Below are 17,343 nucleotides of genomic sequence, written 5' to 3'. Positions count from 1 at the left end.
CAAAAAGAGGCACAAACGAATGGAGGTGAGCAGTGATTCTGGATTTAGGGAGTTTCACCAGAAGTTACTTTGAAGAGGAGGATGGAATGTGGGAGAGCAACATAGCTTGGAAAGTGCAGAAGGTGCAAGAAAAAAAAAAGGAGGTGGTAGAAGAGAGAGGCCACTGACCTTTCTGATACTGGATTAACAGGACTGGAGGCTCAGCTTCATCACAATATATTCCAATGAACTTGAGGACCTCCGTTTCCATGTTTTCAATATGTGAAAGGTGTGAGGCAAGGGCGCCAGCCCAGAGGAGAGAAGAGTACTCGAGCGTGCTGCAGATGAGGTTATGGTAAGTTGATAAAAGTTAAGATGTACTAAGAAAATACTTGGCACGACGAAGGATGCGCAGTCGGCGGATGTCTTTGGAGGCAAACTTTGACATGTGGTTTGCCCAAGAGAGATCATGGCTGAAGGTGAGGCCCAACTATTTCAGACTGAACTTGCTAATAATAATAATTATTTTCATTTTACAGATATTCGCAAATTATTTTCACTCGTGGGGAAAATGGGATAACCATCCAAGAAGGGCTGTTTGAATACCATTGGCAGAGAGCATGTAAATCAACACTGGGCACCAGGTAGTATTGAGGTGTGAGCGATGATTAAACAGTGAAACCAAGCCGCATTCACATAGTTTCACAAAAATGTCTTTTTGTAACTCATTTAGATTAATACTCTCCTCCCCCCCAATCCATCTCCCTCCCACAGATCTCCCGATGTCCCTGCTATCAAATGTTGTACTTGTGTGCCTCTCCCCATCTTGTCTCCCGCTCCTTTTATTTTGTCTTATGTGTCCGTTTTTTTTTTGTCATTAATGTTAGCTCTTACACGAGCCTCGATCTTGTATACCAAAAAAAACAAACTCCAAAAGATTAACCTCAGCACACTGCCTCTGCTCTCATACAGAAGACTCTTTTTAAATAATTTGATAAAATGAATGTGGAAAAGAAAATGTGAGTTGTCAAACCCGACACCCTTGGGGGGTTTGTTCAGATACAGCACATTTTGAGTTGAAATGACCCACTCGTCTGTCAGCCAGATATCCCTCTGGTGCAGACATTCAGGACACTAAACATATAAACACGACCGAGGAGGTTAATACAGTACTCTCCACTCAGCCAATCAACACGTGACGCCACAAAACAATAACAATTGATTTGTTTGGCTTTGTTTTAAAGATGCTGCACTTCATGGTGAACACTTGCATCAGCCACTTCGCCCAGTTTAGTTTATAGTGCGTTTGGGGGGGGATGGATGGGGGAAGCTCCCATCAGTGGTGCTCCACTTCTTGTGCTCAGGGTGAAACAACATCACAACATTATATATTAATGCATCAGTGTCACCCTGAGGAATTGTTGTTGCGCTGCAGAAAAATAGCCATGTTTTTAATATCACACAGCAAAAGACCAGAGATGAGAAGCTTTTCTTTCTTCAAGCACTAGACCCACAGTACTCAATATTACAAGCTGCTTATGTCTTCCGTAAAGGTGAAGACCGGTGCTCCCACTTGGAAAAGCACCCCGTTTTGCTAGGCTTTCGTTCCTTGAGTGTTGCAAAGTTAACAGGTCACCAACTGTCACATGCGCCATAGTAACACGTAACTTCCTGATTGGCAAAGACCTTCCAGGTACACTCTACCCTCTAAGTTAATTTAAAAACAAGAACAGGCAAAGACGTCATAATGTTTGCCATCAAGTGTGATGTTTTTGAAATGGAGGTGAACATAATATGTCCATATCCTAAATGTGCCACAATAGGAAATGTGGAAGATATCAAATGAGCTGTGGAGAATTGTAAATATATATTATATGATAATACGCTTATTGTTTTTTCTCTGTCTGTCTATTCGACAATTTTCTCTGAAACTACTTCACCAGGGCCCATAAACCCTCTTTCATTATAAAGGTCTTTGTCCAAGGAGTTCTGGTTGCATATTGCTTTTTTCCATTATGAATGACTTTGTTTTTTTAGAATTTAACTTGTTTTAAATAAAAAAGAATGAAATTAAATGATTATATGAGTACATGATTCTATAAAGTTTGACTTGGTTCCCTTCAGCCTTTCTTAAGTTATCACGGTGACTAAAAGTTATTACAGACTCTGATCTTTGACCTCTTGACCCCAAAATGAAAATCGGTTAATCTTTGCATCATAATACATACCTGTCAAACTTGATCATACTTGATCCTACTTGATCAAAATCCCATCACTGGTCACAAGTTATTGCGGTAACAGTATTTTTACTGAACATGACCTCTGACTTTTGCCCTTTGACCTCGTGACCCCCAAATCTAATCAGTTCATCTTTACCTCATTATACATACATGTGGCATGTTTTACTAAGATCCCTTCAGCCATTCGCAAGTTGTCGCGGTAACGAAAACCTATCACGGAGGGATGGACGGACAGCCGGACAGAAAACCTGTAATCATAATGCCTCCGGCGACTTCGTCTGCGTAGAAAATAATAAAAATCGTTTTCTCATGTTTATAAATCACTATATTCGCACAGGGTTATCAAATGTATATCAAAAGATATCAAAAGATACACGAGCCTCGATTCAGTATACAAAAAAAAATAAAAAAATGACGAATCAGCTGATGTGAATTTGAAAATGAGCTCACCTTTTCACAGATATTAATTATTTCCAGTGATTTGGACTTTTCTTACGTGAACCAGATAAACATTTCATTTCCTATTAAAAAGTTCAAGAGTAGGGAAAGCAAAAGTCAGAATGTCTAAATTTATTGGTCAAATATAAGATGTCAAAGGCTATATCAGAATACATTCACCACTCGTGCGGAAAGTTGATTTAGAGAGAAAGAAATGCAAAGTTTTTGTACTCAATGCCCAATCTGGCTATGCCCACGTCTCCCCGAGAATGTCAGGCCCACCTACGTGATACCCAGTGCTGATCATTATACAAGTTTAAAGTTATTATAGGTTTGCGCAAGGATTGTGATTGTAATTGTATCTTTTGAAGCACCTACATGAATATAATACGTGCTCCATGGGAATCTACCAGGAATACAAAACTGTGGAGACATTTTTGTAGGAAGCTCGATAAGCAGAGGGTTCCCTTTGAGGCTACTCAGACACATTGCCCCACAAATCAGTTGGTCTCACCGCAGCCACGAGTGAAAGAATCCGTAAAGTGGCAATGGTGTGTGACAAGGCCCAGTGCTTGGCAATGGGACGAGATCCTCATTACTATGATGGATCATGCTTGCACTTCAGTGTAAACAGAGCTCTGGAAGCTTGACTCCTCACAAGGCTTAGCGCACCTTGTATCAAGCAGAAGATGAACTCTGTAAGGAACCGGTAGAAGACAAGAAGAGGAAACGGATCAGATAAATAGCAAGAGGGGCACTTGTGTTCAAACACAGATGGCTGTATCGATTTCGTTCGCATCGATATCAAAAAATTCCATCACTTTCTTGAAATGACAAACCATCAACTTTTTCTTTTATATTAAAAAAACAAACAAAAAAAAACCACCTTTAGAGGGCATTTTTCCCCGCAGAGCAGGGGTTGGTCTTTTTCGGGCACCGTGGTCCCCTTTCTGAAGCAATGTTTTATGGCCGGATGCCCTTCCTACCACCAACCCTGTTAGTCGCCTCTTGCGACACACAGGGAATTACCAGTGAACTGGTACTCAATTTGCCGACCTCGGAAGGTATGACAGGCTGAGTCAACCCCCCTGGTGTTAATTCAGCGATCGACCGGGATTCGAACCCAGGATCCCAAGTCAGCACCCAAACCGCTAAGCCAACACCAGGCTTCCTTCTTTTATATTCAAAAAGGTCAAATAAACAGTCGATAATATAGTGCATCATAAAAGTATAAAACCAAGCTAACAAGTTTGCTTAAAATGAAACCATGGATACACAGCAAAGCACCAACAAATGTAAACTTTCGTGCTACTTATTTGTTCAAGGCAAGGCAATGCCCCCACGTGGAAATGTAAAGCGCGGCTGAATGTGATTGGCTGTTGCAACATATATGCAAAGTAGAAGCGAAAGTCAATTGGCTAGAGAATGGTGATAAATTGGATCACGATTGGTTGTGACACGGAAGCAAATTTGATGGTGATTGGTTGAGGGTGAAGAGGTGTGTTTGAAGCTTTGTGCTGATTGTTCCTGCCTAACTGAAACATATAATATCCCTGGTCAGACTCAAAACTACTGTTGCCAAAAATAATGTCAAAATTGCATTGGGCATTTTACGTTTTCTTATATTATTTATGAGTAAGGTTCATTGAGGTGTTGTGAAATTATTGTTAGTTGATGTGAGTATGCATGTCTTAGCTCTCTGTGGTGTTCTACCCAAAGGAATCTTAGGTGCTGCCAATACGGTCTCGCAGCAAAGACTAGAAGGGCACTGGGTAGAGCACATACCTCCCCCAGTCAGAACAGTTTATGTTTTGTATCCCACTGATAGGTCGGATCTGGATTCGGACCTGAACCAAAATCGAATCGGCTTGTTCTTGTCATCTAACCAACTTGCCCACAACTTTTTGAAATATCATGAAATATCGCTTTTCCCCCGATCTCTAAATGGTGAAGAATCACTTAGAAAATTAAATAATTATCGTATCCGAATCCATATTCAGATCTTCAACAAAATCGAATCTATTTATCCTTGACACACACCCAACCTGTCTGCCAAGTTTCGTCCAAATTCGTCCATAACTTTTTGAGATATTGTGCCATATATAGTTTTTAGCCCTATCTCCCAATGGTGAAGAATCATTTAGAAAATTACATAATTCTCGTATCCGAATCCATATTCAGATCTTCGCCAAAATCGAATAGATTCTTCATTGTCACACACACAACCTGTCTGCCAAGTTTCGTCCAAATCCGTCCATAACTTTTTGAGATATTGTGCCATATATAGTTTTTAGCCCTATCTCCCAATGGTGAAGAATCATTTAAAAAATTAAATAATTCTCATATCCGAATCCATATTCAGATCTTCACCAAAATCGAATCGATTCTTCATTGTCACACACACAACCTGCCTGCCAACTTTCGTCCAAATCCGTCCATAACTTTTTTAGATATTGTGCTATATATAGTTTTTAGCCATATCTCCCAATGGCGAAGAATCACTTAAAAAATTATTGTAGTCGATTCCGAATCCGGATCTTCACCAAAATGGAATCATTTCGTCCTTGTTACATACGCTACCTCTTTGCCAAATTTCGTCCGAATTCATCGACAACCTTTTGAGATATCTTGTTCACAGACAAACAGACAAACTGACAGACAGGGGTGAAAACATAACCTCCATCCACCTTCGGTAAATTTGTGGTTTGGCTTTGCCTTCTCAGCGACAGTCAGGGCAAGATTTAAAAAATGTATTCGTAGTGCTGACAAGAATCCACCTGATCTTCACAAATGACACCGGAGGACCTTTACTTAACGTTCATCAACTGATGCAAATAGACGGGACACCTGGCTCAAAGTCCATCAAAGGGACAACACTTTGTGATGCAAATCCTACCTGCGAAGCACAACCCTGACAGTTTATAATCATGTCGGGAATCTAATCTAGACATAAGGCAACTCTCTGTATGTATTTGACACGAGCTGGTCAAACACTCGGAGTATGTCTTCCAATCTCGAGAAACTCTCACACTCTCTCTCCGAAAAGACCTTCTGGCAAACCCGCACATCTACCTTCTTAACAATCCTCTTGGAGAAGTTCAGTCACTAACTTTTAGGCCTCACTAACATCCAAGATCTTTCTTTTTCAAACGACACTTATAAGTTGGCCTTCAAAGCCAGTTTCCGACATGACATTCTCTGTCGTGCAAAGTCCTTCAATGGCACACTTGGGCTCTTATCCACCTGCAAGACCTTCATCCGCAGCTTGATGGAGTACTGCTCTCCAATTTGGGCAGAATCCCCTGCCTCACACCTTGCTCAGCTTGATGCCGTGGAAACCAAGGTCTTCAAGATCATTGGATTCTCCCATGATGAAGCTGAGTATATGGGCCTCTCACTTTCACATCGCAGACATGGTGGTTTCTCTATCATATACCGCCTCCTATTTGGTCTTGCAGCCTCTGCTCTTTGCAGCCTCTGAATTGCAGAAAGTGCTCTTTCTGTGCCCTTTCTACCCCAGGTCTGTCTACAGGGTGCACATGGTCTGTCATCAACCCCCCTTCTGGTGACACTCCTAAAATTTAGAATCACTGCTCACCTCTACTCTTAGTTTCTCTTTTTCTCCCACCTGTGGAATCATCTTCCACATTCTCTTCAATCTCATTCCTCCCTCCAGGTTTTCAAGACAGCTGTTCACCACCATCTCGGATAATCTCCTACCCAAAACCATGATCTTTTTTTTTCTACCCACGTTAACCCCCACTCTTCCCTGCCCTATCTCCCACCTCTTTCCAACCTTCTTATTTTCCTTCCTGAGAGTTTGCTTCTGTATGCATCTTCTTCACCCCATGTGTCCTCCCCTCATCCTCATTTTTCCTCATGTCCCTTGTCTTCGAAGTCTCTCTCTTATTTTGTCCCTCTCCTTCTGCTGTTCGTTTTGTTCTGCTGTGTCCTGATCTGTTCCATGTCCTAGTTTCTCCATCAGCTTTGACTCTATTTTTATTTTTAAAGTTTATATGTACAGTCACGTGAAAAAGTAAGTACACCCCATGTAAAGTTTTGACTTTTTCAACATATTTCAACATACAGCTATTTGATCTTCATTTCAACAATATTGACAGATAAAGGTGATATTAAAGCGCGGCGTTACGCGCGCTGCTTGTGAGCAAGGAGGAAGCGGACAAGCGGTAACATATAAACGTCTTTATTGTAAGACTACACTGTAACACTCAAATGCTCCGGGCTGGTCGCCCGGTGTATATCATGAGGCCACGCCTACCCCTCGGGCGTGGCCACCGCCCACTTGGTGCGTGGAATGATGTCACCACGCCAGTGGGCTTTTGTGTCCGCCACACGCGCCCCCCCAGAATTCCCTCGCACCTGGAGGGCCAGTTTGCGGGGCAGACGAATGACCCGGCCGAAGCGCCCCCTGGCGATCGGCGGCGTCCGGGGTGCAGGGATGCCAGGTGGGATGCCCCTGGCTGCCCCTGGGATGGGTGCAGGACCGGGGGGCGGCGTGGCGGCGGGGCTGGGCGGTGCCGGGGGTCCGCCCGCAGGAGGGCGGCCCCGACGTGGGGGTCGGGCCACTGGCGGTGGATGGTCCACATCGAGGTGGGCCGGCTTGAGGCGGTCTACCGAAACGCGGTCAGGAGTACCGCCGATGTCCAGGGTGAAGTGCTTCGCCCCGGTCTCCAGCACGCGGAAAGGCCCGTCGTACGGGGGCCGCAGTGGTGTCCGATGGGCATCGTGGCGGACGAAGACGTACTCCGCCGTGCGAAGCTCCGGGGCGACGTGCGTCGGTGGGTGCCCGTGGCATGCCGTTGGCACCGGGGCGAACCTCTGGGCGGTCTCTTGCAGAGCGGAGCGCTGCTGTGCCGCGGACCATGGTGCTGTGGAGTCGGGGAGGAATTCGCCCGGCACCCGCAGCGGTTGCCCGAAGACCAACTCCGCCGCGGATGCGCGCAGGTCCTCCTTGGGCGCCGTCCGGAGGCCCAGCAGGACCCAGGGGAGCCTGTCGACCCAGCCGCCGTCACGGAGGGTGGCCCGGAGCGCGGCCTTCAATGAGCGGTGAAATCACTCACACAGGCCGTTAGCCTGGGGGTGGTAGGCCGTGGTTCGGTGCAGCCAGACCCCGAGCCCCTGCGCAACCGCCCCCCAGAGCTCCGAGGTGAACTGGGGGCCGCGGTCGGATGAGATGTCTGAGGGGGCGCCGAACCGGGCGACCCAGGTGGCGATGAAAGCCTGCGCGACATCGGCCGCCGTTGTCGACGCCAAGGGCACGGCCTCCGGCCACCGGGTGGTGCGGTCCACCATGGTGAGGACGTAGGTGAAACCCCGCGAGGGGGGCAGAGGTCCCACCAGGTCCACGTGGACGTGGTCAAACCGGCGTTCCGGCACCGTGAACGGGGCCAACGGGGCCTGGGTGTGCCGGTGCACCTTGGCGCGCTGGCACGCGAGGCACGTCCTGGCCCAGCCGCGGACGGCCTTCCGGAGGCCATGCCAGACGAACTTGTCGGCGATCAGCCTTTGGGAGGCCCTCGCGCCCGGGTGGGACAGGCCGTGGATGGCGTCAAAAACCTGGCGCTGCCAGCCCGCGGGCACGATGGGGCGAGGACGCCCGAGGGAGACGTCGCACAAGAGGGCCACGCCCGTGCCGTCGAACGGCACCTCGGTGACGCGGAGGCCCGTGACGGCGGTCCGCAAGGCCTGGACGTCGGGGTCAGCGGCCTGGTCCGCTGCCATCCGGGCATAGTCGATGCCGAGGTGGACTGCGTGGGCGACGGCCCGGGAAAGGCAATCCGCCACCGGGTTGTCCTTCCCCGCGACGTGCTGGATGTCCGTCGTGTACTCAGACACGGCCGAGAGGTGACGCTGCTGCCGGGCCGACCACGGCTCGGTGACCTTGCCCATCGCGAAGATCAGCGGCTTGTGGTCGACGAAGGCAGTGAACGCCCGGCCCTCGAGCAGATGGCGGAAGTGCCTGACCGCCAAGTGAAGTCCGAGCAACTCGCAGTCGAAGGTACTGTAACGGCGTTCGGGCGGGCGAAGCTGCCGGCTAAAGAACGCCAGCGGTTGCCAAGCTCCACACACCCATTGCTCGTGCACCGCGCCCACCGCGTAGTCTGAGGCATCGGTGGTGAGGGCGATCGGTGCATCGGGCGCCGGGTGCGCGAGCATGGTGGCGTTAGCCAAGGCGAGCTTCGCGCCCGTGAACGCCGTGTCCATCTGCTCGGTCCAGGTAACGTCGCCTTTGCCCGGCTTACCTCGGAGAGCTTCGTGCAGGGGGCGCAGGAGCTGGGCAATACGGGGCAGGAACCGATGGTAAAAGTTCACCATGCCCAGGAACTCCTGCAGCCCTCTGATCGTGCGGGGGCGCGGAAACCCCTTCACCGCCTCCACCTTGGCCGGCAGGGGGACGGCTCCATGCCTGGTGACACTGTGCCCCAGAAAATCGATTGTGGCGGCGCCGAACCGGCACTTTGCGGGGTTCACAATCAGGCCATGCTGGCCCAGGCGTTCGAAGAGCGTGCGGAGGTGGCGTAGGTGCTCTTCGCGGGACGCGCTGGCGACGAGGATATCGTCCAGGTAGACGTAGACAAAATCCAAGTCGCGCAGGACGCTGTCCATCAGTCGCTGGAACGCCTGAGCCGCATTCTTCAGACCGAAGGGCATGCGCAGGAACTCGAAGAGTCCGAATGGCGTGATGACCGCCGTCTTCGGGACGTCCTCCGGCCTGACGGGGACCTGATGGTAGCCGCGTATGAGGTCCACCTTCGAGAAGAAGGACCTGCCCGCCAAACGGGCGGAAAAGTCCTGAATGTGGGGGACGGGGTAGCGGTCGGGAGTCGTGGCGTCATTGAGACGGCGATAGTCCCCGCACGGTCGCCATCCCCTGCCGGGCTTCGGCACGATGTGCAGCGGCGACGCCCAAGCGCTCTCTGAGCGCCGAACGATGCCGAGTCGCTCCAGGGTAGCGAACGCCGCTTTTGCCACCGCCAGCTTCGTCGGCTCGAGGCGGCGTGCCCGGGCGTAGACCGGTGGCCCGACGGTGGGGATGTGATGGGCCACCCCGTGCTTGACGGCCCCCGCCGAGAAGGTGGGCCGCGTGAGGGCCGGGAAGCCGGCGAGGAGGCGGGTGAATGCGTCCGCTGCCGGAAGCGTACAGACCAATGTGGCCGGAACCGAATCGTTCAGCAAGCCGCTTGGCAAGCCGCTCGTTGAGCTGGGCAACGCACAAGCGAGCGAGCTGAACGTATCGGCCTGGACAAGCCGTCTGCGCTTGACGTCGACCAGGAGCCCATTAGCACACAGGAAGTCCGTGCCAAGCAGTGCCATGGGCACGTCGGCGGTGACAAACGTCCATCGGAAAACCTGCCCTCCAAACCGCAGAGAGAGGCAGCGTTTTCCGTACGTACGGATGGGCGTCCCGTTCGCGGCAAGCAGCGCGGGGCCCCCACCCGCGGCGTGCTTGTCTGACGTGCCGGCGGGAATGACACTCACCTGCGCTCCCGTGTCGCACAGGTAACGGCGCCCAGAGAAGGTGTCCATTATGAACAGCAGGCTGCTCGAACGGCCGGCGCTCATCGCCACTATTGAGCGCCGGCCCGGGCGTTTCCCGACCCTTTGAAGGAGCACGGCGGATGACACCGCCGAGCTTCGTGGCCGAACTTGGCGTGGAACCAGCACCAGGTGGTGGAGCTGGAGGAGCGCGGCTTGCTCCGCCAGGCCGGTGGAGTTGGCGGATTTCCCCGCGGTGGCGGTTTTCGCCGCGGCGGTGGGCGGGGCGTGGCGGCGTTCACGAGGTGCGTATCAGCATGCTGCTGAACATCAGCGCGCTGTAGAAGCTGATGCTGTGGAACATGCTGCTGAACATCAGCGTTGAGGGCCGTGACGGCCACGCCGACGCTCGCCCGCGTGTCCGAAGCGGCGAAGTACCTGTCCGCCTTGGCGGCCAATGCTCGGGGTTCCGTTAGCTCGGTCGCGGCCAACGCGAGGCGAACCTGCGCTGGAAGTTGGCGCCGGAAAAGCGCCCGGAATAGCGAACCGGGGGCTTCGTCGCCCAACAGTGACAGCATATGGTCCATTCGGACCGACGGGCGCGTCTCACCGAGCTCGGGGAGATCCAGGAGGCGGTCGGCCCGTGCGTCGTCCGAGAGGCCGAACGTGGCTAGGAGTAGCCGCTTGAGTGCCTCGTACTTGTGGCCGTCCGGTGGGTGGCGAAGGACGGACACAACTCGAACGGCCGTGCCAGGCCCGAGGGAGGCGACGACATGGCAGTAGCGCAGGTCGTCGTTGGTGAGGCGCCGAAGCTGAAATTGGGCTTCGGCTTGAACGAACCAGACTTCGGCCTGGGCCTCCCAAAATTCGGGAAGTTTAATCGCCATTGCCTTGTCGTTGGCCATTGCAATGGCGTCGTGTTCGGAAGGATCGCTACGGCAGATCCAACGTCGAGGGTCACCAGTAAAGCGCGGCGTTACGCGCGCTGCTTGTGAGCAAGGAGGAAGCGGACAAGCGGTAACATATAAACGTCTTTATTGTAAGACTACACTGTAACACTCAAATGCTCCGGGCTGGTCGCCCGGTGTATATCATGAGGCCACGCCTACCCCTCGGGCGTGGCCACCGCCCACTTGGTGCGTGGAATGATGTCACCACGCCAGTGGGCTTTTGTGTCCGCCACAATATAATATAACAAATATCATGAAACTTTTACATTTTGTAGTCCATTGTATAATTTAAATAAACATAAATGCAAATTTCGCATGTGGAAAAAGTAAGTACACTCTTTGCTCTAATAGGTGGTATTGCCCCCTTTGGCAGAAACAACCTCAAGTAGGCGTTTCTTATAACTGTCTACCAGTCTCTGACATCGACTGGGAGGAATTTTTGCCCACTCCTCCATGCAGAATTCTTTCAGCTGTGCGATATTTGAGGGGTTTCTTGCATGCACAGCTCGTTTCAAATCCCCCCACAACATCTCGAAGGTCCACCTTCGGTTTGAGCTTCAACTTTCCATCAGATGGCCTCACATTATCCTCAAGCACCCTCTGGTACAATGAAGAATTCATAGTGGATTATATGATGGTGAGCTGCCCAGGCCCTGATGCAGCAAAGCTGCCCCAAACCATAATATTTCCACCACCATGCTTTACAGTTGGTATCAGGTTCTTGTGGTCAAATGCTGTCTTTGGTTTTTGCCAAACATGTCTTCTGGTACTGTGGCCAAATAGCTCTACCTTTGACTCATCTGTCCAGAGCACATTGTTCCAGAAGTGCTGGTCCTTGCCTAGGTGTTCATTGGCAAACTTTAGTCTTGCCCTGATGTTCTTTCTGGACAGCAAAGGTTTCCTCCTGGCACACCCCCCATCTAGATCAAATTTGTGCAGCCTCTTTCTAATTGTAGACTCGTGCACTCTGACATCAACAGTGGCAAGAGCTACCTGTAGGTCCCGTGATGACATTCTGGGGTTCTTAGAGACTTCTTTCAGCATCTTGCGGTCTGCTCTCGGGCTGAACTTGCTGGGGCGGCCTGGTCTGAACAAGTTGGCAGTTGTTTGGAATCTTCTCCACTTGTATATGATCTTCCGGACAGTCGAATGATTGATTTCAAATTGTTTGGAGATCTTTTTAAATCCCTTCCCAGACTTATAGGCATCTATAACCTTCGTTCTGAAGGCCTCAGAGGGCTCTTTTGATCGAGGCATGGTGACGCCACACACTTCAACAACAAAGAGCAAACCAAACGAAATGTCTGAGATTGAAATAAGACATGTTCCTCCAAGATCCTCTCCAACGATGTTCTAATCATTTGCACCTGAGCTGATGCACCTGATTCTAATTTTAGGTATTTGTAGTAGTGATAAATGTCTGTGTGTACTTACTTTTTCCACATGCGAAATTTGCATTTATGTTTATTTAAATTATACAATGGACTACAAAATGTAAATGTTTCATGATATTTGTTATATTATATCACCTTTATCTATCAATATTGTTGAAATGAAGATCAAATAGCTGTATGTTGAAATATGTTGAAAAAGTCAAAACTTTACATGGGGTGTACTTACTTTTTCACGTGACTGTATATACGTCTGAGCATTGGAACCGCCTTTCGAGGCCATTTTTCCCCGCAGGCAGGGGTTGGTCCTTTTTTGGGCACCGTGGTCCCCTTTTTGAAGCCATGTTTTATGGCCGGATGCCCTTCCTGCCACCAACCCTGTTATGACACACAGGGAATTACCAGTGAACTGGTACTCAATTTGCCGACCTCGGAAGGTATGACAGGCTGAGTCAACCCCCCTGGCATTAATTCAGCAATTGACTGGGATTTGAACCCAGGATCATAGGGTCCTAAGCCAGAACCCTAATCGCTTGCCACCAAGATTGATAATATGCCAAAAAATAAACACAATTTTGCAAACATAATAGTGTTCAACAGCACTAGACTCGTCACAACAAATAAATTGATAAAATACGGGAGAATAATATCTTAAAGATGTATGCCTTATCCACAAGCCCTGACCAAACACCCCACCTCCAGTACCGACACCTTGAGGTCGAAGGTGCAACCAAATTTGCGAGGCCTTACACCAATGTATAACTACCTGGAAGCACTTAGGTTCACTTTTCTGAATGCATTTATTTGTTTCTGTTGAGAATGAACCTGATGAAAGAATACATTTGCCTTTTCTGTATCAAACAAAATGAAGATCCATAAGTTGTTATTATAAAAGATGTGAGGAAGACAGCCATTGCACAATATATAGCAGGACATGACATGAACAGTGGCTCCGTCCCAAAAGAAAAGCGATAAAAGAGATCCATTTCAGCCAGAAATTTGGCTCCATCCTATATGTATCTTGTTGTACAAAATCTCGTTCAAGGATGTTGAACACTATTATGTTTGCAAAATTGTGTTTATTTTTTGGCCTATTATCAATCTTTGTCGCAAATGATGTCATCATTAATGTGATCTTCAAGGGATGTCGCCTCTTTCCCAGGGAATCCAGTTTCCCTGGAATAACTTTCGAAGCGTTTTACTCACATGAAAGCTACTTGGAAAATAATAATAATAGGTCATGACATCCGGTTAAACTCAGAAACATGTTAATAAGCTCCAGCTAAAGACAAATATATTTTTAACACACTGGTGTACTGGAAATTGGACATATCGTACACGAGACAAGTGAACTTGTAGAAAAAAATTCCAAACACATTATAGGATACAGTGGACATTTCAACATCGTAACATGATCTGAAGCTGGGATCCCAACATCACCGGCTGTGTTCAGATTGGAAAGCACAATAGGACAACCCATGTTTGGTTCCCTCATTATTCCATAGCGTCTGCCACTTAAATTACATGAAAGACAAGGACATTATGACAGATAAATGAATGTAGTGCATTTAATTAAATCAGTGCTTTTCCTGGGTATGGGAGTTGTGTTCAGTCTACTAGGTTACCCTTGTCAATGGTATCTATAATTTGTGGGTTTGAAATGCAGTTACACCACTTAATAGGCAATTAAACCGAGCAATAATTCAAAACATTGATATGTGGAAATACCGGGTAAATATTCATTCGACCTGCACCTAGAATTGGACAAAATAAATGAAAACATGGACAGGCCTGCCAAGAGAGTCAGCCTTAAAACAAAAACACCTGTACCTTAATAGTAGGAAAAACTATAATCAATTTATTATTATTGCAATTAACAATCTTTACATTATTCTAAAAGCAGAGGTAATCTATTTTTTATTACGTACGCAAATATGGCGGAACGTTTCATTCCCCTATTCCAAACTCTTCCCACTGTTACCCTCCTTTCGCTCTCTTATTCTCTTTCTTTTCCTTACAAAAAATATTCCTTTCTCTTCCTTTTCTCAATTTAGACCTCAGCACCAGGGTTTGCACACTATTTATAATGCATATTGCTATGTAAGGTAATGAAAAGTTTACCATACCTGTTGTTAGTGTGAGAATGGATCGAAATGTGAAAATGTAGGTCGAGGGTTAGCCGGGGTAAATGTGAGTCGAGGTTTAGCCGGGGTAAATTTGAGTCGAGGGTTGGCCAGGGTAAATGTAAGTCGAGGGTAAGCCGGGGTAAATGTGAGTCGAGGGTTAGCCAGGGTAAATGTGAGTTGAGGGTTGGCCAGGCTAAATGTAAGTCGAGGGTAAGCCGGGGTAAATGTGAGTCGAGGGTTAGCCAGGGTAAATGTGAGTCGAGGGTTAGCCAGGGTAAATGTGAGTCGAGGTTTAGCCGGGGTAAATGTGAGTCGAGGGTTGGCCAGGGTAAATGTAAGTCGATGGTTAGCCGGGGTAAATGTGAGTCGAGGGTTAGCCAGGGTAAATGTGAGTCGAGGGTTAGCCAGGGTAAATGTGAGTCGAGGGTTAGCCAGGGTAAATGTAAGTCGAGGGTTAGCCAGGGTAAATGTGAGTCGAGGGTTGGCCAGGGTAAATGTAAGTCGAGGGTTAGCCGGGGTAAATGTGAGTCGAGGGTTAGCCGGGGTAAATGTGAGTCGAGGGTTGGCCAGGGTAAATGTAAGTCGAGGGTTAGCCGGGGTAAATGTGAGTCGAGGGTTTTACCAATTTTGTGGATGTAATATAAATGAGGGCACTTCATGGTCGATGCACACTTAACTGTAGGATGTGTTGTTTAATCATCTTCATCATCTATTATATAATACTAACCACTAAGCCGGGTTTTGTGAGCAAATCGTTTACATTCTTGCCAATTGACTTCATGTCCCAAGTTTGGACAATACACCACCCACGTTATGTAAAGGGTGTTTCCCTAAAGAATGCCTTTTTTTCCCGAAACGAATCATCCGGTCGGGAAAAAAGGCATTCTTTAGGGAAACACCCTTTACCTTGACAAGTTTATATCCATTTGTTTATTCTTCCTTTTTTCTTCATATTTAAACCAATTTTAAAAGCATGTACGTTCCTGTATGCCTACCATTAACTTCCATGTCTGACCGACCTCTCTCCAATGCTCGGATGAATCCACATGACAAAATAAGATACCGGTATTAAAAGAATTAATCTTTTTAGTAACAAATCATTTTAATTTCACATTTTTATTGTGGTGTGCGAGCCATTTCACTCTGTAATCCATTTTTATGAATTTGATTAAAACATTTTTGGCTGGTATACCACTTCACCTATCATGTCATGATTATGCTTTTGTTCCCCATTGGGAGTACTTGACAATGTGCCAAGTTTCAAATTTTTCCATTCAGCGTTTTCCGAGAAATATTTTTTTAATTATTTGCATTTAAACCAAGATTACTGCCATACCACGTGACCTATGACATCACAATTATCAGAAAAACATTCTGCATGGGTGACACTCCTACCCTTAAAGTTTAGTCTCAATCGGACATATGGTTGCTGAGAAAAACGAGGTTTAGCCCGTACAGATGGAAGGACGGACGGAAGGACGGACGGAAAACCTGAAAACATAATGCCTCCGGTGACTTTGTCTGAGGAGGCATAAAAACTAACCTTTTTAGTGACAAATCGTTTCAATTTCACATGTTTATTGTGGTGTGCGAGCCATCTAACTCTGTAGCCCAGCCAGGCGAGAATGAAAAAGGGTTTATACACTGCCTCAACATTGTTCCCCTGTGATACTTCTTTCCTTATTTTACTACAGCATTACCTTTACATAATTCTGAGTGAGTATTTTTTATAGTTTGTACTTTTTGTCCCTTCTTAGTGACAAATAGTTTTTTTATTTCACATGTTTATTGTGTGTGTGTGTGGGCCATGGAACTCTATAGTCCAGCCTTGCGGGAATGGATACACCTCCTCAAATCCAAACTCGCAATAAAACCTCTGACTATTGTTACCTGGGATACCTCATTCTCTCTTTCACCACAGCCTTACCTTTGGATACTTCTTAGTGAGTAGGCCTATTTTTATAGTTTGCACTTTTTGTGGCACGTTTTGTGCACTCACCTTTTCCCTTTAACTTGTATCATACGAAAATATGCCATTTGTGTCTGTCCATCTGTCTGATGAATTTTTGACGCCAATACATTCCGTCCTTACTTATCCAATCTCAACCAAACTTGACAGGATGACCAAGGGTTACATACATAATGAAGATTGTAGCACATTCATTTGCCCCTCTCCCCGAGGGGGTTTTTCCCCCGAGCGAGTTTTCCCTGCCATTGCTGTCAATGGGGTTAAGTGTTGAGGTGTATAGCCATATTAAGTTAGCTTTATCATGGCGTTTTTCCAAATAAGATTTATCGTGGCGTTTTTCCATAAACACTTTTAATAACAAAATTAATGATAATCGCATATTGTTAATGTTATTACAAAACAATATTAATACTAATAATGTCCCACTTCCCCCAAGGCGTTTTTCCTGCAGTGATAACGTGTATAAATAGCTTATAGTTACAATGGCGTTTCTGTGGGAGCAACGGCTTCTACAGAAAGTAAAAACATTATAAACCACAAACACGTATGCTTAGCTTTTTAAACAGTCGCTAATGCTCTTTATAACACTAAATGAAGAAATTTGGAGGAATCCCGACATCCGTGAAGTAAGGTTTACTTACAGAACTGAGCGAAGATCTACGGTACGGTACTCCATATAACCCACAAATGTTGGGTTAATAACATGGCCCTTTCTGCCGCTACCGTGGCATTTTTCGTAGCGAACTTTTGAAA

At 47.5% G+C, this 17,343-nt stretch overlaps 1 long non-coding RNA gene across 6 annotated transcripts in view; it reads right to left on the bottom strand.

Annotated features, from left to right (window-relative positions):
• Positions 1-2,774: 2,774 nt before the first annotated feature.
• Positions 2,775-17,343, bottom strand: part of LOC137418461 (uncharacterized) — a 168,975-nt gene continuing 154,406 nt past the window's right edge. For all 6 annotated transcript variants that reach the window (XR_013624093.1, XR_010982641.2, XR_013624094.1 and 3 more), the window contains one exon: positions 2,775-3,353. This is a non-coding gene — a long non-coding RNA (uncharacterized LOC137418461). The remainder of the gene's footprint in view (positions 3,354-17,343) is intronic.

The sequence above is a fragment of the Myxine glutinosa genome, chromosome 7 (genome assembly GCF_964187855.1).
Source record: "Myxine glutinosa chromosome 7, kmMyxGlut1.1, whole genome shotgun sequence".
Classification (NCBI taxonomy): Eukaryota; Metazoa; Chordata; class Myxini; order Myxiniformes; family Myxinidae; genus Myxine; species Myxine glutinosa.
Note: the sequence above shows the minus strand (reverse complement) of the source record. Positions and strands in the feature narration are given on the sequence as shown.